Source organism: Leopardus geoffroyi, chromosome E1, assembly GCF_018350155.1.
Source record: "Leopardus geoffroyi isolate Oge1 chromosome E1, O.geoffroyi_Oge1_pat1.0, whole genome shotgun sequence".
Lineage (NCBI taxonomy): Eukaryota > Metazoa > Chordata > Mammalia > Carnivora > Felidae > Leopardus > Leopardus geoffroyi.
This window is the reverse complement of record NC_059330.1, coordinates 3,416,427-3,441,281: the sequence shown is the minus strand read 5'-3', so window position 1 is coordinate 3,441,281 and position 24,855 is coordinate 3,416,427. Positions and strand designations below refer to the sequence as shown.

Below are 24,855 nucleotides of genomic sequence, written 5' to 3'. Positions count from 1 at the left end.
ACTCATCATCACACCTCTGCCCACCGTGCTGAGAGTGCATCGATGATTCTTGCCCGCAAAAATTATTACGGTGATGTCTGCCACGTGGTGATTTTCTAATTCCATCATTCCTGCTACATTTAGTCATTGGGATTCTCCCTGTTAAGGAAACATTGTTTCTTCTCCATTAGTTTATTTACTTACTCGCTTTTAATGTTTCCTTGGTGATTTTTTTCAGAGCACTGCGGATAAATGTAAAAAGAGACAGGAGTTGACTCTTTGAAAATGGAAGGCAGCAAGAAGAAGGGGAGAGATTACAGATAGACATATATTTTTTTAATGGGGCTACAACAAAGAGCGGTACAAAATCGTACCTAACCAGGTGCCTCGTGAGTGACAGGGACACCTTGAGTCTTACCAGCTGCTTTGGGGAAGTATAGTTCTTTTTTTCTTTTTCTTTTTTTTCTAAATATAATTTATTGTCAAGTCAGCTAACGTGCAGCTTATATACAGTGCGCTCTTGGTTTGGGGAATAGATTCCCATGATTCATCGCTTACATACAACGCCCAGTGCTCATCCCAACAAGTGACCTCCTCCATGCCCATCACCCATTTTCCCCATCTCCCGCCCCCCCATCAACCCTCAGTTTTTTCTCTGTATTTAAGAGTCTCTTTTGGTTTGCCTCTCTCTCTGTCTGAAATTACTTTTTTCCCATTCCCTGCCCCCATGGTCCTCCGTTAAGTTTCTCAAATTCCACATATGTGTGAAAACATACATCTGTCTCTCTCTGACTGACTTATTTCACTTAGCATAATACCCTCCAGTTCCATCCACGTTGTTGCACATGGCAAGGTTTCATTCTTTCTCGTTGCCAAGTAGTATTCCGTTGTAGATATAAACCACATCTTCTTTATCCATTCACCAGTTGATGGACATTTGGGCTCTTTCCATAATTTGGCTATTGTTGAAATGCTGCTCTAAACATTGGGGTACAAGTGCCCCTGTGCATCAGCACTCCTGTATCCCTTGGGTAAATTCCTAGCAGTGCTATTGCTGGGTCAGAGCACTATTTTTAATGTTTTTAATGTTTTGAAGAGCCTCCACACTGTTTTCCAGAGCGGCTGCACCAGTTTGCATTCTCACCAACAGCACAAGAGGGTGGGAAGGTGTAGTTCTAAGTTCTGGCCAATAGGTGTCAGGTGTTGATCAGATCTCCTGGTCAGTGGCTTGCCCTTTGGGCACAGGGAGACACAGGTGGAGCTCGGGAGGGGTGGGATAACAGGAGAGCCCGGGGGGAGGCAGGAAGGGACTAAGTGGTCCTCATGGGATGCTCAGCTCCCTGGCAGTGAACTCTCACAGGCTACCCTGCTTCAGCTTTCCACCTTCAGTTTTAGGAATACCAAGGACATGGGCCAAGTCAGGGATGCCCTAACTTTCAGAGTGATCTCACAGGTCACCATGTCAATCTGGCATACATCGTGTCATTCTTACTACTCGGTTCCTGATTCCAGAGCAGTTCCAAGCCATTCTGCACCCCCCCCCCCCACCTGGCCACCTCTGGGTTGTCTCCATATTCCCCCTTCTCCTGTTTGGTGGTGGGGAAAAAGCAGGGATTGGGGAAACCAGAGTCCTCGTCCACCTTTATCAAGTCATATGACTCCAAGCATGTCCTGTCTTTCCTGGTTCTGGTTCCTGTGTGTGTGTGTGTGTGTGTGTGCGTGAGAGAGAGAGAGAGAGAGAGAGAGAGAGAGAGAGAGAGAGAGAGAGACTAGGTGGTATGAGGGGGTTGGGATGGAGAATGAGACATAGAACTACCAGACAGGTTCTGAGCGCCTTTCTGGAACCCGACCTCCGTGTTCGCCCCAGGGTACTTTCTGTTTCTATGTCTTTGGGGAAGTTGCTTTTTCTTGGTATTTAGGGAGTCAGGAAAAGAAAAGTCATTGGTGTGTTCGCGTCTCTCAAAGCCTCAGGTAGGGTTGTGGCTTTGGACCAACAGCAACGTACGAGCTTGTGGCCAATTTCAAACGCCTTTAACAGCTATTGTGACACAGAGTCCCATTCAATAGTGGAAGTGGGAATTTCAGCCTTGCCCTTTGTTAATTCCGAAACGAAGGGCTCATTCTTTCCTCGCCAGGACGGCCTGCACCGTAGCCAACGTTCTTACCCTCATTTTGTAAGTGGGGAAACTGAGGCACGGGGCAGTGCAGTGACTCCCGGGATTCCGCGATGCGTTTTTCCTGCCAGCGTCGTCTAGGGGGAAAAGGGAGGAGGCAAAAAGAGGGCCTTGACTCTGGAGACGACCCCTCCCCACTTCATGGGCTGAGAAATGGCCGAAGTGACAGCCACTGGCGAAGGAAAGGGGGTGGGAGGTCAGCCCGGAGACTGGAGGTGCGGGGCAGAAAGCCTGCCTTCTCGCAGAAGAGGGGGAGGCCCGGGGGGGAGGGTCCGGGCGCCCGTCTGCGCACCAGGGGCGCAGGCATTTTAAAGGTTAAGAGCACCCAGAGAAAATAGAAGTAGCAGGAGGAAGTGGGGCGCTGGGTCGCAGCGAGAGAAGGAAGCAGCTCTTCGGAGCTTCCCTTTTCTCCTCCTTCCCCGAAGCCCCCACCCCAAGCCCTCCCCTCCTGCTCCGCCCACCCCTCCTGCAGGGCCGAGGCCCGCTTCCGCTCCCCGGGACCGGCCGCACCTGCCTCCCGGGGGATCGCGGGCCCTCGGGGGTGCCCCTCCGGCCGTGGCCGCCCGCCCGCGGGGCCCGTCCCTTCCAGGGCAGACGCGCGCGTCGCTGGCACCGCGGCTCCTGCGCGCTGCGCGGGGTCAGGAGGGGGACTCAGGCTGCGGGGGCCCGCCGGCCCCTCGCCCGCCCGGCCGCCAGGGGGCGCTAGAGGCCGGCTGGGCGCCCCGCCCCGCCCCCCCCGGAGTGGCCCCGCCCCCGGCCCGCCCCGCCGTCGGAGCGCTGCTGGGGCTGATGCTGGGACTCGCCGCGCGGCTGCTGCCCGGCGCCGTGGTCCCGACCGCACGCGAGCCGCGGGGAGTCGCCGCTGGAGAGGGGCTCGGCGCCCGGCGGGGACTGCAGGTGCGTGACCGGCCGGGCGGCGAAGGCGCGAGAGGGGGCGGCCCGCGCACCGTCGGGGAGCCGTGCGCTCCGACCGCGGCGGCGGCGGCGGCGGCGGCGGCGGGCGGGCTGGGCAGTCGGGGTGTCTCTCCGTGGGCACGGGGTCCGCGCACCTGCCGCCCCGGTAATCCCGGAGACAGAAGGGGCGTCCCGGGGTGGGGTGCGTCCGCCGGGTAGCCACTGCGGAAGGCCGGGGCGGTGCGTGTGGCCGCGGCCTCCTGCCTCCGTCGCGGGCCGGCGCGAGGAGGCGGTCGCGGAGCCCGCGCGCCTCCCCGCCTGGGGACTGTTGCGGTGAATGCGGGCACCGCCGTCAGGTCCCGGGGGGTCGCGGAGGTGCCCGGGCGCCGGCCGCTCTCCTAGAGCACCGCCCGTCGGCGCGGTGGCTCGAGCGGTGTTTACACCCGGGTGTCCGTGCGTGGCTCCGCGGGTGCGTGCGTGCAGGTGTGTGTGCGCGTGCGCGCGCGCGCTGGCCCATCCCGGGGCTCCGGGTACATCGGCAAGAGGTTCGGGTCAGGAGGAGGAAGGAGATGGTTCGGAGGGAAGAAGGAAGGCGAGTTGAAAGCAGCAGGATGTGGTATGAAGAGTTTAACAAGCCTCTGCGCCGAGAGGAGGTTTGGCGAAATGAGGGCTAAAAGTAGGCCAGGTCGGCCGGGCCCGGAAGGCCCCTTCTGGGCTGCCCTTCGCTTCCTCCCTCCGCTCGTCGCTGCAACTTCTGATCTGCCCCCTTGCTCCTGGCCTAGACCACCTGGTAAGGGCCCGGGTTCCCAGAACTTATTAAAGCACACCTGCCCCAGGCCCCAGCCCCAGCTTTGGGGGGCGGGGGGGGGGGGGTCCGCTGGGGGCAGGTCTGGAATCTGTCTTTTTCTAAAATTTGAGCAAGCTCCTTGAAGGATGCCGCTGGAGCCATTGCTTGAGAGCCCCGTGTGATGTGGAAGGGAGACCTGAGTTGCCGGCCAGGCCCTGCTGTGCGACCCGGAGTATCTTACCACCCCTCTCCCAGACTGGTTGTCCTGTCTCTAAAATGGGCTCTAATAGCGACCTCACGGGGCTGGGGGGAAATAGATGAGAAAAGCGTGAGGAGAGTAGCCGTGCACGGAAGCTGCTTCCTGGGTATTTATCTGCAGCAACGAGCGTGGGGATCAGAGGCTTACCTCCTTCCCCAGCCTGCCCCGCCGCCGTGTGGGTCCAGGAAGACAAAACAAGAAGGTTTCAGATAATCAGGCTCTCTCTTCCTGCTTCAGGATACCGTTCCTTGCTTTTTGGAGCATAAGCCGCCAGGACTATGGGGTCTTAAGACACCCCCTCCCCCCTGACCTCCAGCTTAAGTGAGGCGTGGTCATGCTCTCGCCCCATCTCTGCCTCTCCTTCCTCCCTCCCGTGCAGCTCTGGTTGTCTCTTTCAAGAATAATCAGGGGAAGCCGAGTGGGGGGACTGCATGAAAAGCATGTTTGGGGGTCCTGGAGGGGTAACGATGCTAAGACCACACATGGATCGTGGGCCTCCTGGCTGAGGAGTGTCGGAGGAGGAGAGCCAGCGTGGCCTGGACGGCCTGGGGGCCCCAGCTTGGGCTCAGCTGAGTATTTGAGCCTTTCTGACTCTGCCCTCGTTCCAAGAGGCTCACCCCAGCCGGATCCCTGTGAACCAGAAGTCTTGTTTGGCTCAGCTGTGGGTGGGCTGAAAGCCTCTGGATCAGCTCCTTAAGAGAGGAAGCTTCTGGAGGGGCAAGATGGTGATGAGCCGTCACTCGGGGTGGGGGGGGGAGAGAGGTGGTCAGTTTGCTTTTTGAGCCTCTGGTATAGATGTGTGCAAGGGAGCAAAGGAGACGTTGCACTTGATTTCTGCAGGTGAGACATCCCCACAGCAAACATATATGACCTATGAGGATATCCCGTTGATTTGAAGACGTAACTATATATGTTCACGTTTTAACAGCTTGGAAATCAACATCCGTCTTACCTTCTATGGCATCGTACCATCATAGCCGACAGCAATATTTCTTTCTTAGTGGCACGCAAAATAACAGCTCACCTTACGATTGAGGGCATCTTAGGGGCGCCTGGGTGGCTCGGTCGGTTGAGCGTCCAACTCTTGATTTCGGCTCAGGTCATGATCCCGGGGTGGTGGGATCGAGCCCCGTGTCGGGCTCCGCACTGAGTGTGGAGTCTGCTTGGGATTCTTTCTCTCTCTCCCTCTGCCCCTCTCTCCTGTTGTGCTCTCTCTAAATAATAATAATAATAATAATAATTATTATTATTATTATTATCATTATTTAAAAAACCCGTTGAAGTCATCTTAGATCTTGTTAAATGCAATGTACGTTTTACAGATTTGGGTTGGGGGAATGCTGTAGAAATACCCAGGTACGCACAGAATTATGTCATTCCCCTGAGTGAATCTGCGTGGATTTTTCCAGTAGCTTGACCTCATGGACACCAAAACTTTTCACTGTACCCACCTGTAGAGGAAATCCTTGTCACTTGTGTGGCTCGCTTTCATACATATAGTACATCGAACGCTACGTAATAACGTCTTAGGAATCATCAGCTCGTTCTACCTGCCACTCCCTTTCGTACCTTGGCTCTGCTCGGGACAACGTGTCTGCCCCTTCTCGTTCATCTTGCTCTCTGCTCCTGTCTCCTTCCGCTGTACGTTCGCAGTGTTGGGCGCTGGACTGAGTATTTCACGTTCTTTGGTCCTTCACGGCCGCACTCCGAGGTAGCAAAAACTACGATCCGAACGTTACGGATGCGGACACGGAGGACCACGGCCACGCTGCTAGAACGTGCCAGGGCTGGGCTGACTCTCTGAGATGACCAGGCCCCAGTGGCAGCTGGGATGTGCTTGTGGGTGTGAAGTTCGTGCCCTCTAGGGCGTGACTTTTGGGGCATGAACTGTGGCCAACCACAGGGCCTCCAGACTGGGGGTGGGGCTCTGGATGATGGGGCTTTTCAGTCTAGTGCCTTCTGGATAAGCGAGACACAGCTGTGACAAGTGCACCCAGGAGGAGGGTGGGGGCTGAGGAATCGGAAGCAGGGGGTGACTGGTGGTGACACCGAGCAGACGCTGGGCCCTTCTTGGGTCTGGTGGGTCTACCAGTTGGGGTTCTAGGCTTTGGGCTCTAGAGTTTGGCCTCAGTGGGAGACCCCAGCCTCCGGCCTTCCCCGGCTCCCGGCCCAGACTTTCTCCTGCGGCCATGGTCACGTAAGGCAACGAACCTGAGCAAGATTTTTAACTGCGAACCCTTCAGAGCGGCCGTTGCCCCCTCCCCCACACCCCTCGGAGAAGGCTGATACCACTTGGCATGGTAGCCAGGCCTCCCACCAGCCAGCTCTGGCCCACCCTGCCGCTTTATGTCCTGAAGCTCAGGCAGGCCTCTGTACCTTTGCACGTGCTAGTCCTTCTCACCACGTTACCCTTCTTTGCTTCCTCTACTGCCCAGTGGACTATGACTCCTCCCCCTCCGCGTTCAGACCTCATCATCCTGGAAGACTTTCCCAACCCCCGCCTCGCCCCGCGGCACCGGCCCCACCTCCAGTCCCCCCCTCCCGCACCTCGGGCGCGCTCCTGACGGAGCAGTGACCACTCTGGCCCACGGGGTCTGACCAGTAGCTCATGGGCTGGCTCGCCTGAGCCCCCTGTGCTCAGCGTGGCTGTTCAGCTGTCACCGTGGAACTCACTCCCCAGGGTGTCACAGGCAAGAAATCCACGCACACCCGACAGTGGGAGTTGCCCGCTGGCCAGAGGGTGTAGGGGGGCAGGAGGGTGGGGTGTGCTTTTCATTTTCATGTCCTCCCGAGTCTCGTCAGCGCTGTTATTGACCTAGGCAAATGACTCTGTGTGGTTTCTTTGTTGGGGGCAGGGCTGGGGTGTGAGGGCCGAGGGTGGCTCCTGACCTGCCCCCCATGGAGTCGACTGGCCTTATGTCTGCCCGCCTCCTCCTCCACTGCTAGGCATGTGACCTTGGGTCGGTCCGTGCGTGTCCTCCCAGTGTCAGATGATTTCCTGGGAATCGTCAGCTGGTTCTACCTGCCACTCCCTTTCGTACCTTGGCTCTGCTCGGGACAACGTGTCTGCCCCTTCTCGCTCATCTTGCTCTCTGCTCCTGTCTCCTTCCGCTGTACGTTCGCAGTGTTGGGCGCTGGACTGAGTATTTCACGTTCTTTGGTCCTTCACGGACGGCCGCACTCCGAGGTAGCAAAAACTACGATCCGAACGTTACGGATGCGGACACGGAGGACCACAGCCACGCCGCTAGAACGTGCCAGGGCTGGGCTGACTCTCTGAGATGATCAGGCCCCAGTGGCAGCTTGGATGTGCTTGTGGGTGTGAAGTTCATACCCTCTAGGGCGTGACTTTTGGGGCATGAACCGTGTCCAACCACAGGGCCTCCAGACCGGCGGTGGGGCTCTGGATGATGGGGCTTTTCAGTCCAGTGCCTTCTGGATAAATGGACACGGCTGTGGCAAAGCTCCGGGCTCTGGGGACCCCTGAACAACACAATGTTCTTGCGCTTGTGAAATTAGTCTGGCGGGCAAGACACTAGACACACACATTGTGTAATTGCAATCGTGAGAATGGGGGCGGGGGGGGGGCTGTGAGATTACATAAAGGTTGATCCACGCATTTGGGGGGTGAAGGCAAGGTTTCCCTAACGATGTCATTTTCTCGTTGACACTTGAGAGATACAAGATGGAAAGAGGGATGCTGAGAACAGTAGTACCTAATGTTAGCGGATGCATGCTGAGCGCTCCTGGGTGCATCCTCTTGGGTGTTCCTTTTTTTTTTTTTTTTTTTTTTTTTACATTTTATTTATTTATTTATTTATTTTTTAATTTTTTTTTTTCAGCGTTTATTTATTTTTGGGACAGAGAGAGACAGAGCATGAACGGGGGAGGGGCAGCAAGAGAGGGAGACACAGAATCGGAAACAGGCTCCAGGCTCTGAGCCATCAGCCCAGAGCCCGACGCGGGGCTCGAACTCACGGACCGCGAGATCGTGACCTGGCTGAAGTCGGACGCTTAACTGACTGCGCCACCCAGGCGCCCCTACATTTTATTTATTTTTGAGAGAGAGACAGAGCGCAAGTGGGGGAGAGGCAGAGAGAGAGGGAGGCACAGAATCCGAAGCAGGCTCCAGGCTCCGAGACATCAGCCCAGAGCCCGACGCGGGGCTTGAACTCACAGACCGCGAGATCGTGACCTGAGCTGAAGTTGGACGCTTAACCGACTGAGCCCTGCAGGCGTTCCTTTTAACCGTCCTGAGGGCTGCGGGGGCTCCTCTCCTGGGGGCATCGGTGAGGCACCTACTGTCAGGCACCCCACCCAAGGTCTGGCGTAGACCAGGGCCTCAAGCCCTCAGCCCTATCTCTTCCTCCCTTGCCCCCACCCCAGACTCCGAGTCCGGCTCAAGGACGTGAAGGCCATCAGTTCTATTACTGGCGCTTCCCTTTTCCTTGGGCACCGGTCATCAGCGGGGAGCATGCTTCGCGGATGTCCCCGGGGGCTCCTGCAAGAGTCCTCTGCATCCGCGGCAGAGGAAGCCTCCACGCTTGGAAAACAAGCGCGCTGTCCGCCGGGCCTCCGCTCCGCCCCTCTCCAAACCTGCTCACTTACAGGGTTAGGAACCCCTGATTGTCTGCCGTCCGTTCACTCTCCGCACCCTTCTTCCCCATCCAAACTCATCTTCCCGGAACCACGAAGCCTGCACAGGCGTTTGGGGTCTGGGCTTGGTCGTTTTGACCCTTGGCAGGAGAATTGTCACTCACACTCACACACACACACACACACGGTTTCTCTCCCCCTCTCTTCCAGAGTTCTGCGTAAAAGGTCAGGGTGTTCTCAGAGCTCTGTAGTTCACCAGCAAAGCCAGGGTATTCACCCCTGTTCTCAAAAACAGGACTTTCTTTCCACCGATTTCTTAGGGTAACCCCCCAGCATCGCTGCACACGGGGAGTCAGCCGTGGGGGAGGGGTGACCGATGATTGAAACTTGCAAACTGCACGGGAGGTCACCGGTGACTCACTGGTGAGGTGTCAAGGTGGCCCGTGCAGGGTGGGGGGTGGGAGGGTGAGCTCCCTGACCGTTCACTGAGCCCCAGCCATGCGTATCACTTTCTGAATGTCTCATCAAGTCTTGAATTCAAGCCACCTTCGAGACGATGAAATTCAAGACCATCTGCGAGCAAAAGTATTACTTTTGCTCATGGTGTCCTTTTAAGAAGCTCTGCTGTTCCCTCCACGGCTGTTTCGTTACCACAGATGCTCCCAGCGTCTCGAGCTTCCAAGGGCTGGAATGAGCTGGGGGCTTGGTCTCTGTGATACGTGGTCCCCATCAAGTAAGTGCCACGTGGGAAGGGGGTTTTCTCCGGTTCCTCATTTTGCTAAGGATTTTTAAAAGCATGAATGGAAGTTACGTCTGCCAAATACTTCTCTTTTTAAATTTTTTTTAAAGTTGATTCATTTTTGAGAGAGAGAGAGAGAGAGAGTCCAAGTGAGGGAGAGGCAGAGAGAGAGGGAGACACAGACTCCGAAGCAGGCTCCAGGCTCTGAGCGGTCAGCGCAGAGCCCGACGTGGGGCTCGAACCCACGAACCGTGAGGTCATGACCTGAGCCGAAGTCGGATGCTTAATGACTGAGCCACCCACGCACCCCTGCCAAATACTTCTTTAAGCATCTCCCAGGATTTCCTTGTATCCTTTTGCCTGGCCTTAGATTTCCTTGATGCATCATATCCTTAGCTTGAGCCCTCCCTGCACTTCTGGAACGAACTCCAGTTGGCCAAGGTGGTTTTTCTTTTAATACAGTGCTAGGTCTGACCTGCCAGGATTCTCTTTTGGATTTTTTGCATCCATACTCGCAAGTAAGGCTGGCCTGCACTTTCCTTTGCTGTCCTGCTGTTGTCGGGGTTTTAGCGCGCTGGCGATACCCTGGAGGCGTTTCGTCTTCTCCTGCACCCTGGGACCCCCAGGGAGAGCAAGGAAGTGATCTGCTCCCGGAAAGTCGGGAGAAAGGCTCTGGTTTTTAGTTCCTCTGCTGCTCATTCCTGGCTTCCCGGCCCCCAGGCCTTCCTCCCCTCTTGTCCCTTCCCCAGCCTTCCAGGCATAGACCTGCTGCCTCAGTGTCCCCAGCTGGAGCCTGGGAGCCATCTTTGATTCTTGGCCTCCGCCAGGCCACCACTAACTCCCATGAGTCCTTGCTTTCTGTGCCCTTTGGCTACGGGATGGCCTGTTTCCACACGGAGCTGCTCTGGTCCGGCGAGGATGCTGATATAACGAATTCACACACAGAGAAAGGTCACCAGAGGTGGTGATGACGTAATACAAAATGAGAAAAGAAGCCCGGAGGTTTTCCTCCAAGAAGAAGACACAAGGGAGAAGTAATGTCTATCTTCAGATGTTTGGAGGGCGGTGTTTTTTGGAGAAGGTGGAGACTACCTGCTCGGGGCGGGGGGGGGGGGGTGTCATACTCCAGGAAGGAGAAAGAGGGACCTCAGGAGACCTCAGCTTGTGACAAGGAAGATCTTGGACAAATTCAGAACATACCAACCATGGAACAGGTGGTCTTGTGATAATGAGTTCCCCATCAGGGGAAGCATTCAAGGGAAATACATGTCATACGTAGACGCGATTGCCGTGAGAATGGAGACCAAGGATGCTCCGTTCCCAAGTCTGCAGTTCTCCAAATCACAGTGGCCGTGTCCGACGGGTTGTAGACAGATTGGTTGTTCTGAGAACGTCATTTGAATTTAAGAAGTTCAGTGGCCTCGAGTAGACAAATCCCAAAGCTGGACAGTTCCTCCGCAAACCCCACAGCCCTGCCTCCCAGCTCTTCCCCCAGAGCAGGGGCGCTTCGGTGGTCAGGAGAGTGTAGCCTGCCATGGTAGGAGACCCCGGAGCCACCGCGGGAGCCCGGGATCCTCGGCCACATCCCAAGCTGTAGCCTGAGCTTTTGGCGGTATCTCGTGTTCCTGGAGTTCTCCTGACACCCGGTGTCATACATACACACATCGGGTCCCAGCGCGAGGATCACCTTCTTGCGCGGCTGACTCAGATCCGCTCTTGGGGCCAGCCCGCCCCGTCTCCGGGTTGGCCTGGGGAGTGATGGCCCCTTGTGTGGGGGGTTTTTCGGGGCCTGTGTTTCATAGGCCTGTGAGTTTTGCATTCACTTCTGTGCTGACATCTTGGGAGTTTCATTCTGAGAAGACAAAAAGTCAAGAGTTTTCCTTGGTCTGTGATTGTGCTTAGGAGAACACGGGGGGGGGGGGGCGGGGGACTATGGCGTGATGTTCATACCCCAGGGTGGGGGGAGGAGATGACCCCTCCCCGTTCCGGCCTCTGTCCACGGGTCTGAGCCTGTTCCCTTCTGGATCAAACGGGCTGTGAGATTCCGACAGCCTGTGCGTTTTCCCCAGTCCGCCCTCCGACACTGGACTCGTGGGAGTTCTCCCTTCGTCACGGTGCCCATTTCACGGCAGGACTCCAAGCGGCTGCACATCCTTTGGACTACAGTGGCACTGTGTTGTCGCCCTCCACCCAGTCTCCTCCGTAGGCTGGCTTCCTCCAAGGTCACTGGCGGCTTTGCAGTGATAAACCCAGCGTTCCCCTCCTACCCAACGTCTCTCTTTGGAGGCTCTGTAGCATGTATTGCAACAAAGCCAAATTCAGAACACATCAACCGTGGAGCGGGTGACCTTGTGGTCACGAGTTCCCCGTCCAGGGAAGCATTCAAGAGAAGTACGTGTCATACGTAGACGCGACTGCCGTGAGAATGGAGACCGAGGATGCTCCGTTCCCAAGTCTGCAGTTCTCCAAATCACGGTGGCCGTGCCCGACGGCTCGGAGGCAGATTGGTTGTTCTGAGCACGTCATTTGAACTTGAGAAGTTCAGTGGCCTTGAGGAGACAAATCCCAAAGCTGGGCGGTCCCCCCGCAGACCCCACAGAGGCTCACCTGGATCTCTTTCTCCGCCGCCTGCGCCTCCCCTTCTGGCCACCCCTCGGGCGCGTTTACCTCCCTCACCTTTGTGTGTCGAAGCCCACGCCGGCCGTTGGCTCTGTTCCCACCTCAGCCCCTGTTCAGAGCCCAGCGCCTCGCCCACAAAGCAGGCTTCCTCCACACACTTCCCCATTCGTGGTTCTGGTGACAATACACTCCTAGACTTGAAACCTTGGAGTCACCACCCCTGGGCCCCCCCCCCCCCCTCCACCTTCCTGTTCTCCGCTCTCCAGCTAGTGCCATGGTGCGGCTGGCCCCTCTCACTTCCCCAGCGTTCTCTGTGCCAGGACACTCAGCTGTCGTCACCTTTTACGCCCGCCCGTGGGCCTCCGGGCCACGGCCTGCCTTCTGCTCTTCCTCTCTCTCCGCCTCTCCCCTACTCATGCTCTCTCTCTGTCTTAAAAAAAGATAAATAAATAAATAACACATTAAAAAGGAAAAAAAAAAAACCCCTGTGGCCTTGTCTTTGTTATGGGACAAGGCACGCGTCTCCCTTTGGGCCCCTTCAGGCCCCAGGAGCCCCTGGCCAACTCTGCATGCCCAGACCCCACCCCCTGGGAGCCCTCTGCTCACCCTCCAGGTCAGTCAGAAGTAAGTCTGACAGTGGGGAGGCCCTGGGGAGCCGCCACCCCCCCCCCCCCAACAGGGGCCTGAGGAAGTAAGTGTGTGTTTGCAACATGATGTTTACACGTTTACTAGGCAGAGGGGATGCCTGTCCTGGCTGTCCGGCCAGCTGTGGGGCAATCCGGAGCCCTGCTTTCCCGGGGAGGGAGGCAGAGAGATGCCTGGAGTTTTTCTGGGGATTCTTTAAACATCCCCAAGGGTGCCTGGCCCTGCTGACCCTGGAGGAGGCCGAGGGAAGTGTAGAAGTCAAGTTTTGGGTTTTTTTTAACATTTTATTTTGGGGAGAGGGCAAGCAGGGGAGGGGCACGGAGAGGGGCACAGTGGATCCAAAGCAGGCTCTGCCTTGACAGGCTGGCGGCAGGAAGCCCAACGCGGGGCTCGAACTCACGAACCGCGAGATCATGGCCTGAGCCGAAGTCGGACGCTCAGCCGACGGAGCCGCCCAGGCGCCCCGAGAAGTCAAGTTTTTAAACTGGGAGAAAGTAAGGTATCACCAGTAAGCGTTATTAACTTGCATATTCACGAATGTGGCTTTGGTAGCCTAATGGGAACCTTCAGAGTGACGGGCGACTCCCTTCTGTCACTTGTTGTCACTCACAAGCAGGGTGACAGGTCAGGGTAAGCAAGGACGAGGGTCTTTTTTTCTTCCTTTTTTCTTTTTTCCCCTTCGAGCGGGAGTAATGCTTTGGAGAGGAATGGGGACCTTCTGGGGGGAGGAGAGAGCAGTGGGGAAGACGCCCCAGGAGCCAGAACCCTCCTGTCCTGATTCATCCAAGGTGGAGCCCTCTCTGTGCCCACCTGAAAAATGGGCCAAGGAGGCTGACACTGGCCTCCCGCCTCCTCAGACAGTTGTGGCAGCCCTGGGGTCCCCCCCACACCCCCCGCCAGCCTGGGGGGCCCCTTTCTATCTCTGTGACCCAACACCACCGTCCGGACGGGTAAAGTGCCCCAGGCTCTGGTGGCCCCGGGGACGGGAATCCTGTAGCTCCCCCTCCGCAGCAAGCGGGTGACCCAGGCGTGGGGCTCACCGTCGCCACCTGACTTCTCTTACCCCGAGGCTCTTTGCTGTGGTGAGCTGGCCCTCTGAAGCCATCAGAGAGAGGTCGCAAGACGCGAGCTGCCCAGCCACAGGGCACAGATGCAGAGGACTCCCGTGGCATCCACGCACAAGCCCGCCCTAACAGCGGTTTGTTTGCCGTGGCATCCACACACGAGCCCGTGGGTCAGAGTGCCCTGATGGCGGTTTGTTTGCGTGTAAGGTGCCGTAAGATGTGAAAGGAGGGGGGGGAATCTAGACGCCTTTAAAGAAGTCGGTTATCAAACCTCCTAGTGTCGAGAGGCAGAGGTGGGCTTGGGTTGCGACGGACTAGCCTTGGGTGGCATCTAGAATCTAGACACACATTTCTGAACTAGTGAGGCTAAGGAGCTCAGGCCCACGGCATGCGAGCCGTTTGAGCTTCTAGAAGGTACCCGAGTCAGGTGGAAAAACACGGCACCCGGGGGACCCGTGGGAAATGTCGGAAGCGAGCCCTCAAGGCCGCATGGCCATGTACTGGAGGCCATGGATGAAGAAGGAGGGGCCAACAGTGCCCCATTCCCCTGTCGTCCTGCCCCCTGCCCCCTGCCCGAGGCCGCGTGCTGTGACGGTCCAGCCACTGTCCCGAGAGGCATGGAGAACGCCCTTCCTTGGGCCACGGCTCTGTGCTGCTGGGTCCCCATCAACGCTCCCGTATGGAGAGTGTGGAAGGGATGGGGTGGGGGCCGCGGTTCAGTCTGCCTCGGGTGTTGCCCCTCCCCCTCCCCATTCAGTGAGTTTGCAGATAAGGGATTCCTTCCCACTGTCACTCCTGCGACCCGCTCAGTGGACGGAGATGGCAACACGATTATTATTATTTTTAGTAAAGACTTCACGGGGCGCCTGGGCGGCTCAGGCGGTTGAGCGTCTGGCTCTTGGTTTCGGCTTAGAGCATGATCCCGGGGTCACAGGATCGAGCCCCGGGTCCGGCTCCACATTGAGTGTGGAGCCTGCTTGGGATTCTCTCTCTTGCTCTGCCCCTCTTCCCTGCTCTCTCTCTCTCTCTCTCTCTCAAAAGAGACTTAATTCCTTTAAAGCAATTTTAAGGTTGCAGCAAAATTGGGAGGAAGGTACAGAGTTTTCCCATATACCCCCGACCCCATGCATAGCCTCCCCCGGTCTGAACACCACCCGCCAGAATGGAACATTTTTAACCAAGGATGAACCTGTATTGACATATCATCACCGCCCCAGATGCACAGTTTACCTTAGGGTTCGCTGCTGGCGTGGCACATTCTGTGAGTTTTCGGCAAATGTGTGATGACCTGCGTCCATCATTATGATATTACGCAGAGCATTTTGAACGCTCTCGAATTCCTCTGTGCTCTTGTTTATCTCTCCCTTTCCCCTGCCCCCCACCCCCGGTGGTCACCGATCATTTTGTTGTCTTCATAGCTTTGCCTTGGAGACATCGCTGTTCATGAGACGGTTTGGGAGGGACGGTTTTGTAATGCCCATACTGCATTTGCACTCTGCCGCCGACGCAACCAGCGAGAGATTATCTCTACTAACGTTTATCAAAACCGTGCCCACTCCACTCGAATTGCTTCCGTACTAGCTGGCCAACCCCGTTTGCTCCGAAGAATGTCTGGATAATTAATTTAAAGAATTCAGCCCCTGCTGTCGCTCCCCCAAAGTGGGGTACCCAGAGGCGGGCACGCCATATAGAAGATGTATACCTCTTCTCTGGGAGGATGACTTCAGCTTTTCTGATGTGTCTCCTTGTAAGGGAATTTGGAGGTACGCTTTGCGGTCTCCGTTTCAGGTCAGTTCATAAACCATGCTCCACAAATTGGGGGAAAATCCTACCAGCTGTATCTAACAGTAACAGCCCTCCCCCCACTCCCAAAATCTAACGTTGCTTCTTCGACAACTCAGTATTGATGGAAACAGTTAGGATATTGGTTTGCCTGTTGTCGTATCAGAGAAGCACAACAGGGCGGTGGTGTAGATAAGAGGGGTTTATTTCTCTCTCCACATGTGGCTCTCATCTCAGGGTGCAAAATGGCTGCTCTGGCAATTGCCATCATATCTGCATTCCAGCTAGCAGTAGGAGGAAGGAGAAAGAAGGCATGCCTCGGAAATTGTACTCATCAACATTTACTTCTATTCCACGGGCCAGAATGTAGCCGCATGGCCATGCTGGGCTAACAAGAGAATCTGAGAAATGTAATCTGAAATTTCTGAACATCGTGTTATTATAGAAGAAAGAATTGTACGAGGACAATCAGGAGTCTCATCCGTGTTTGAACTCCATCGGTTTGAGATCTTTCTGAATCGACACTGTCACATAAAGGTGCCTTATCCCTTCTGTCGTGTGGCTCACATGCCTTCTGAGCTCTGTTGGAAACCGTTCGTAAAAAATGGCATTCTGTGTCAAAAGGTGAATCAATAATGTCTACCTATAGGTGAACGGGCAGACGAAATGCGGCATATGCATGCAGTGGAATATTATTTGGCCTGAAAAAGGAGTAGAATTCTGACATGTCACGACAGAATGAACCTTAAAGACTTCATGTTAAGTGAAATGAGCCAGTCACAAGGGCCACATCCAGTATGATCCCACGTATATGAGGTTCCTAGAGTCATCAGACTCATAGAGACGGCAGGAAGGGTAGGGACTACAGGGGCTGGGGAATAGGAAGAGGGGAATGAGGACTGAGCGTTTGTTTCATGGGTATGGAGCTTCAGCTCGGGAGGATAAAGATCTGGAGACGGGAGGCGGTAGCAGCTATGGGACAACGTGAATATTCTTAATGCCACTGAGCTGCGTATTTTAAAATGATTAAAATGATACATTTTATGCTATTCACATTACACCGCAGTTTTTAAAATGGCATGCTTTGGGGACGCCTGTGTGGCTCAGTTGGTTGATCGTCCTAGATTTCGGCTCAGGTCGTGATCTCATGGTTTGGGAGATCGATCCCTGCGTCAGGCTCTGTGCTGACAGTGCAGAGCCTGCTTGGGAGAGCAAGTGGGGGGGAGGGGCAGAGAGAGAGGGAGACATAGAATCCGAAACAGGCTCCAGGCTTTGGGCTGTCGGCCCAGAGCCCGACGTGGGGCTCAAACCCACGGACCGTGAGGTCACGACTTGAGCCGAAGTCAGATGCTTAACCCATTGAGCCACCCAGGTGCCCCTAAAAAAGTAATCTTTAAAAAATGACATGCTTTGAAGGGCCAAAGACAGAGCTCTCTGGCATTTTAAGAGAGCCGTCCCTGCAGATAAAGACCCTCAAGGCCCTTTTGGGGACAGTTATGGAGCCAGAGCTGAAGCCACCCGTCTGTGTCACCCGCAGTTCGTGCTTTTCCACGTTGTCATGAGGCTCTCACAGGACTCGCTCAAACCCAGATATGCCACTTCTGTGCGTTTTCATGTCTTCTGTTCGTGAAGCCATTCTAGCCCCTGGCGGTCTCTGGGTCCTTCCCTGAGTACCCCCAAACTGCCTTGATGGCATGGGGGCTGCCCGGCTCAGAGACTGTGGCTTCCGAGAATCTACGACTTTGCTCGTCTCTAAAACTGGGACGGCCTTTTCTAGCGTCCGTCTCTGCCTTGGTCTGTCTGTCTCACTCTCCATCTTTCCCATGTCCGTCTTTCATTGTCTCCAGTTCTTCAAAGGCGATTAGCCGCGGTTGCCTTTGACGGACTCAGGTTTCCTTATGACTCTGAGATGTATTTATCGGCATCTGCAATCTTCAGCTCGTTTGAAGCAGCAAACTCTCTATTTGACTCCAGAACCCTGTTCCCTCGGTGGTGGTCCTTTCTCCCCTGGTCTCCCCCCCGCCCCCTTGTTGGTGGGATCTTCTGGATCCCAAGGCTGAAAATTCTGGTGTGGAGTTACCCTCTTGGGCAAGTGCTGCTAGTTGACCTTCCTCCTCCTCCGGGTTTTTGTTGCGCCTTACCCTTCTTCACCTCCCCTGGGACGCCTCACTCACTGGGTAGGGTCTAGTGTGAAAGGCGCTGCTCCGGACTCTGAGGTGCGCATCCTTCGAGTGTGCATCCGGGAGTGGGATTGCTGTGTCGCGGGGCACGCACGGGTTGCACTTTAGTGGGTCCTGCCAAACGGTTTTCCACTTGGAAAACGACCGTACGGGTTTGCGCTCGAGCGCACCTGCAGTCGCGAGGGTTCAAGGTGCTTCACGTCCTCACGAACAGGGTTTTCTGTGTTTTCCATTTGGGCCATCCTGGTGGGTGGGTCGTGGTTTGAATTTGCATTTCCCTTCTGACTAACAAAACTGAGCACGTCTGGGGCGCCTGGGTGGCTCAGTTAGTTGAGCATCCGACTTCGGCTCAGGTCACGATCTCGCGGTTCGTGGGTTCGAGCCCCGCATCGGGCTCTGTGCTGACAGCTCGGAGCCAGGAGCCTGCTTCGGATTCTGTGTCTCCCTCTCTCTCTCTGACCCTCCCCTGCTCAGGCTGTGTCTCTCAAAAATAAATAAAATGTTTAAAAAAATTGTTTTTTAGTTGAGCACCTTTTCGTGTTTATTGGCCATTTGGAGAGCCTCCTTCATGAAGGATTTATTCAGGTCTTTTGCCTGTTTTTCTAGTGATCTCTGTCTCGTGTTTGTCGTTGGTAGTGATGATTTTGCCGCTGTTTGCATAGTGACCTCTCAGAAGCCCGTCTTCCCCTCTGACCCTGAGCTCCTGGAGATTTCTGGATCCCCCTCCCCCAAATGTGCTTGCTGTTGATTAAATGAATCCTCTTTAAAATTTTTTTAATGTTTATTTATTTTTGAGAGAGAGAGACAGAGACAGAGGGAAAGCAGGGGGAGGGGCAGAGAGAGAGGAAGACACGGAACGGGAAGCAGCCTCCAGGCTCCCAGCTGTCAGCACAGAGCCCGACGGGGGGGGGCTCGAACTCACAAACCGTGAGATCATGACCTGAGCAGAAGTCGGATGCTTAACTAACTGAGCCACCCAGGAGCCCGTCTTTATTTTTTTTATTTTTTATTTTTTTAAATTTTTTTTTTTCAACTTTTATTTATTTTTGGGACAGAGAGAGACAGAGCATGAACGGGGGAGGGGCAGAGAGAGAGGGAGACACAGAATCAGAAACAGGCTCCAGGCTCTGAGCCATCAGCCCAGAGCCTGACGCGGGGCTCGAACTCACGGACCTCGAGATCGTGACCTGGCTGAAGTCGGACGCTCAACCGACTGCGCCACCCAGGCGCCCCCCGTCTTTATTTTTTTTAAGTTTAAGTTTATTTATTTTTGAAAGAGAGAGGGCAAACAGGAGGAGGGGCAGAGAGAGGGAGACACAGAATCTGAAGCAGGTTCCGGGTCCCGAGACATCAGCACAGAGCCCGATGCGGGGCTTGAACCCATGAACCCTGAGATTGTGACCTGAGCTGAAGTCGGACACTCAACCGACTGAGCCCCCCAGGCGCCCCGGAATCCTCTTTAATCCATACTTTCCAGGACGATGCCCGTTCTCTTTGAGAAAAAAGTCGGAGGAAATAGCTGTGGAACAGTTCTGCCTTCTCTGGAGCATCTGTGATGATAACTCTGTCTGCCCTGAGTGTCTAACCTCATCTCCAGCTTGGGATCTGAAAATAACTCCACAAGCCCTTTTTGAAGGCTTCCGGATTGTTCTCAAGCCTTCCTTTCCTGACTTGCTCACTTCTGCTCTTTTGTGTTCATTCTTTTTGGGGGCGGGGGGGACCTCCCTTCTGTCTCTGGCATGTATCCCAGGAATCGTGCCGGCCCCCTCATGTTCTCCCCCTTTCCTCCTTCGTGAGACTCTCTGATTTGGCTCCACTGTTTACCCTTTTCATGTTAAGCCCCGCTCTCTGATCCCTGATCCCTTAGACATCCGCTTTCTTAACATCCAAGACGTGTGCCTGGGTGTGCCTAGTGCCTCCTCCCACCATCAGTCCAGACTTTGGGGCGACGTGGTCGTTTTTTTTCTCCCCGTGTTTCTCCGGCTCCTGTTTCACAAACATTTTTGTTGTTGTTGTTTAATTTTTGGTCAGAATTAAAGACACAAGATGAAACAGTAGTTTTCCTCATTGCTTCCTTGACTTTCTAAGACGCGAGTCGATCCGAGGAACAACGATTTGGCAGATGGCTTGATTTGAACCCAGGGATGCCTCCCGGCCGCCGTCCAGGTCAAGCAGCCGACCGTCCCGAGGGCTCACTGTGGGTCAGTTTGATGATTCGTAGGAGAAAAGCAGCACCTGTATCTCAGTCGAGCTAGGTGTGTGCAATCCTATGCCTGTCTCCTTTTATCATCCTTGAAATCCCTTTCTTGTTCCCTCTTTCATTCATTGTCCATTCATTCAGCCTTGTGGCCTTACATTCGAATGGAGCTGGAGGAAAAGGACGGGCAGTGAGTGCGACCAGTAAGTAACATGAACAGGGGCGCCTGGGGGGCTCGGTCCGTTAAGCATCGACTTCGGCTCAGGTCATGATCTCGCGGTTTGTGGGTTCCAGCCCCGCGTCGGGCTCTGTGCGGACAGCTCGGAGCCTGGAGCCTGCTTTGGATTCCGTGCCTCCCTCTCTCTCTGCCCCACCCCACTTGCTCTCTCTCTCTCTCTCTCTCTCTCAAAAATAATAAGTAAACATTAAAAAAAAAAGTAACATGAACGGTGTGTCAGTGGGTGGTAAGAGATGGAAAAAATAAAACAGGGTGTGCTAAAGGTGGGGTTTTCCAGAAGTCCTCGTTGAGAATATAGCATTAAGTCTGGAGGAGGCGAGGGAGTGAACCTAGCAGACATCTGGGAGAAGAGCACGCCCAGCAGAGAGGACAGCGAGTGCAAAGGTCCTGAGGCAGGAGCATGCCTGACGTGCTGCCGTGGTCATTCTAGTCCCCAGAATGTGGCACCTTCCATGCTGGCATCAGCAAAGCTCAGCATCTGGGATGAAGGGCGGTATATTAGTCCTGGTTGTTTCTTCCACAGCATCCAGCAAAATACCTTGTGGTCACATCCACTTGATACAAAGAGTTTGTATTTGAGTAGATGAATTCAGGTTGGACGCCCTCTGCAAGGGCCTTTTCGTCTCCGAATTGCTTGCGATGGTCTCCGTTGCCCGGTTGGATGGCACCCGTCTCTGAGCAGCTTGCTTTTTAGCTGTTCCATCCGGGCTCTTCCGACCACGTGGTCCAGCGGCTCCCAGTCTCTGTGACCGTGTGGGCCCTACCGGATGATGTATGTTCCAGACACTATGGCCGTGTGACAGACGACCCCAACATGTAGTGGTCTGCTCATGGATTCTGCGGGCCAGGACTTTGGGCAGGGCCCGATGGGGATGGTCCAGTGTCTGGGGCCTCGGCTGGGAAGACATGCGCAGCCGGGGGACTGGACTATAAATCAGAGAATTCTCATTTTGTGTTGGTCACCGGGCTGCGGAGGAATTTCACACGTTTGCTTTGCAGCCTGGCCAGAGAAAACTCCCAGCGTGGGGTGGTCCCCCAGCTGCCCCCACCCCAGCCCCAGGCACGGGGATGGTGGGCCGTCAGGCACAGAGCAGGTGTTCTGCAAAGTGTGGGCATCCCTGGGGCACCGCAGACACCATTGCACAATCCTTATTCTTTTGCTCAGTGTGATTATAGCGTCTTCAGGTCGGAGAATGTCCTTGTTTGTGTTTGTTTTTTTTTTAATGTTTATTTTGAGAGCGAGAAAGTACAAGCAGGGGAGGGGCAGAGAGAGAGGCACACAGGGGATCCGAAGCGGGCCGCTTGCTGACGGCAGAGAGCCCCGATGCCGGGCTCGAGCTCGTGAACCGCGCGATCGTGCCCTGAGCCAGGGCCCGGCACTCCGCGCACTGAGCCACCCGGGCGCGCCAAGAATGCCCTTGCTGTTAAGGGGTTCTTGCTCAGTAGATACTCGCTGCTGTTTGATACGGTTCAGCCTAGTATTTGGTGGTGACTCATCGTGTGTGCAACCAGGAGCGCACTTGCGGGTGGTTCAGCGAAAGATACGCCTGTGTGCCTGGTGTTAGCCTGACGATCGCTCTGCCTCCCTTCCATCCACGACTCTGCCCGCCCCCGGGGGGCGGGGGGCGGGGGGAGCAGGGGGGCCCTGCGGGCCTTGCCCTCAGCCTGAATGGGTGAAGCGAGGTCGCTCCATTTCTGCGCCTGCAAACCCTTGGTCCCCCCCCCCCCCGCCCCCGCCCCCTCCTCGCTGGAAGGGCTGGCAGGGAAGGGGTCATGTGCTCAGGTCCTGGGGCCTCGGGCCATGCAGGAGTCCCTGAGGAGGCTCTGGTTCCTGATGAGGAGGGAAGAGGGCTGGGGTCGGCAGGGGCAGGGGGCGCTTCACCAGGGGGGAGAGAGGGGGGTGAGAAGGGGCGAGCGTCATGGGCCGGGAGACGGAGCCTCAGCCCAGCCGCAGGGCCTGCGCATCCCTCCAGGGGCTTCGGAAAGCGCCCCGGACCTTGCGTGTGTTGGGGGGGGGGGGCCGCTTGCGAGGACTCGCGGGGCGCCCCGCCCTCCTCTCGGGAAAGCTGGCCCCGCGGGGTCTCCCTGGAGCCCCTGCGCCGCGAAATCGACGGGCCTGGGGCAGCCCACCCACGTGACCCCGGGGAGGGTCCGCGAGGCCCCGGGGCGCTCCTGGCCCGCGCCCCCGAGCACCCCGGAGCTGCAGACCTCCCGGGCTCCGCCACATCCTGTGCCAGGGGGGTACGCGGCGCTCTCGAAGCACAGGCCAGATGTGCAAATTCTGCGGCTGTGCCCGGGGCCCGAGCGCAGCGCGGCTTGCTTTTCTTGGAAATCATTGGTGATTTGTTAGAAAAACAGGAAACCCTGGGGCTGCTGGTGTACATTTTGGCTTTTCTGTTTTTGTTTTTGACTGTCTTTCATCAGGCCCAGGCCCAGGCCGCTTGAAGGGTATTTCTAGGCAACCCTGCCCTTCAAGCCCCCTGCTTACCATTCCTCCTCCGCCGCCCATCCTCTCTTGTCTCTGTCACTCCCTCCCGCCTTCTGTCCCCTGCCCTCCCACCCCCAGTCCCTGCTGTGGGGAGCCGGCAGGTCTCGGGAACCATGGAAACAGGTGCCCTGTCTTGCTGACATGTAGGTCACTGTGGGCGTGTGCTCCTGTGGAGTCGGCCTTCCCTGCACCTGTCCTCCCCCTGCCTGTGGTCCCCCCACCTCGATCACCGTGGTCAGACAGCATGCAGAATGGTCTCTGGGCCCCGGACCACTGCAGCTGAGGCCGCTGCTCTTGGCTGGCGGGGGGGGGGGCGGTGATGTGGCTGGGAGGGCAAATGCTTTATCCCTCTTGGCCCAGAAGTCCCTTTTTCCATGGAGACACCGGGGCTGAGATAAGAGGGAGCCCTCCAAGGGCACCTTGATTATAGAGGAGGAAAGGGAAGGGGGTGAGGAGGTCTGCGTCCGGGCTCTGGCTGTGCCCCAAAACATCCCCTCCCTGGCCGAGTTTCAGAAAGGCAGGAGGTTTTGGGGGTGGGGGTGGGAAGCTGTGACCATTTTGTGCCCTGAGCCTTTAGTAAAGCACCGAAAAGCAGCACCACTCCGGTGCTCGCCACTTGGTGAGTTTTCCCTGGGACTCGTCTTGTGAGGGGCCAACTCTGAACATGCCTGGCGGTTGGTTTGGGGGCGCACTCAAGCATTCCTGTTGTCCGGCCCCCACCCCGTGATCTGCCACCGTGAAGATGCCCGTCTCCCCTTTTATGGGTGAAGAAACTGAGGTTCAGGGAGGTTACGTGGCTTCTCCCGTCGTTCTCCACTACCCACGAGGAGGGAGGACGGGCGGCTCTCTGCACAGGGAACCGCTGGGCCCCCATGCCCCCCCTCCCCTTGCCGGGCCGGCCCTGGGTTTTCATTCAGTGCTTCTGTAGCACACGTTCAGCCGGGGCTTCCCCCTCTCCCAAGGGACCCGTGCTCAGGGGCTGCCCTTCTGAAGTCATACAAGAAGTCTGAAATGAGAGATTCGAAATTCCCCAGACCTCTCTAGGGTGTTGTTTTAAGAAGGCATTCAACTGTCTTGAGAGAGAGAGGCTCGGGGAGACCAAGATAAGAGGGGAACCAGCAGGAGAAACAGAAACACTACCTAGGGAGGTTCCCAGAAGAGGAGAGGACTGGAGGAATTCTAGAGCGGGGAAGGAGAGTGAGCAAGGAGGGTGACCCCTCCCCACGGCAGGCCCCCTTGGATACGGTGACCAGCCAGAGACGACAACAGGTCCCAGAGAGGGACAGGACCTCGCTGCTCCCTTGGCCCATATTTCTCTTCCTGTGGGTCCCACAGCCTCTGGGGAGCAGAGACTCTCGCCCAGGGGTCCAAGGACTTGGATGGGAAACGAGTACCATCTTTGGTTTCACTCCCCTCTAACTGAAGTTCGGCATTTCTTTCCGTTATGAAGGCGGACAACAAGCCATAGTCATATTGGTAGCACCTGGGACGGGGTCACCAGGAGGGATCCAGATGTGTTCGTATCACTTTGCAGTTCATGTTGGAAGTCCCTCAGATGTCATGTATGCTTTTTGCTACTTTCAGGTGATGATGGTCCTCCGACCCACGGCTGGATTTTGTCACTTAATGCGTTGAGAAAAATATAAATTACCATTTCGCAAGTCTGAATATCACGCACAAAACATTGGTCATTGTAACTCGGTGCAATTCGTTTCCTTTGCGGTCCCGTGCGTTTTGTTTGGTGCATTCGAAACGTCATTCTGAAGAGGGGTCTGTAGACTTTTCCGGATTGCCAGTGGGTCTAGGGCACGAAAAGGTTAGGAACTCCCAGTGCTAGAGCAGTCAGGTAGAGAGTTCGACATGTCACATGACAGCCAAGGAGGGCTTTGACGTTGGGCAGACCTGAGCTGGCATCCTTCCAGCAGACCTTGAGAAAGTGGCTTTATTTCTCAGCCGTAGTTTCCATATGTGCAAATGGAGGGAAAAGGAGGTCTGCCTTGAAGGCATGCACACATGCCTGCCTGGTCAGGTGCCTGGTGGGCAGAGGGGACTCCATCATGAGAAGGACCTAACGGTGGTGGCAATGGTTTATTTAAGCTTCAAGCAGGATTCTTTTACATTACAGAGGAGACTCCAGGCTAGGTTGATTTCTTACTGGCCTTCCTGCAGAAGGGAAAACTACCTACCTGGAAAATGCCTCTCATCTTTTTCTTT

General features: G+C 55.8%; 1 protein-coding gene across 5 annotated transcripts in view; it reads left to right on the top strand.

Moving 5' to 3' along the window:
- Window positions 1-2,672: 2,672 nt before the first annotated feature.
- The window catches only part of PIK3R5 (phosphoinositide-3-kinase regulatory subunit 5), a 71,047-nt gene continuing 48,864 nt past the window's right edge, over window positions 2,673-24,855 (top strand). Inside the window, exon 1 of one of the 5 annotated variants that reach the window (XM_045490396.1) lies at window positions 2,673-3,050. The gene's annotated coding sequence lies outside the window, so the exon portion shown is untranslated. Of the gene's footprint in view, window positions 3,051-3,537; window positions 3,838-13,086; window positions 13,201-24,855 lie in introns of those variants that run through there. The other 4 variants (XM_045490392.1, XM_045490393.1, XM_045490395.1 and 1 more) reach the window with 4 other exon arrangements.